Source organism: Penaeus monodon, chromosome 22, assembly GCF_015228065.2.
Source record: "Penaeus monodon isolate SGIC_2016 chromosome 22, NSTDA_Pmon_1, whole genome shotgun sequence".
Classification (NCBI taxonomy): domain Eukaryota; kingdom Metazoa; phylum Arthropoda; class Malacostraca; order Decapoda; family Penaeidae; genus Penaeus; species Penaeus monodon.
Window position 1 is genome coordinate 30,073,010 of NC_051407.1, and position 315 is coordinate 30,073,324.

Sequence of the window (315 nt, forward strand, 5' to 3'; positions counted from 1 at the left end):
GTGGGCCAATAATGAGAGATAAAACAATTTTATAAGCAAACACAGGGACTGAAATTTACATGATTATCATCCTTGTTTTCCATATCCATATATACTGGCAAATGGACATTAATGCACAGCAAGGCTTTGGTTATATGGAGAGAAACTGAATTAAAGATAATGACGGTTTGAAAGTTTTATTTGAACTATCAGAGAAGTGCGTGTATGCATAATGCCTCTGGGTGCACGTGTGTTGAGTCTGTAGATATAATTTCCTCAAAAGCACATTAAACTTTTTATGTATTTATCAGAAACTAAATATGCTTATCCCTAAAT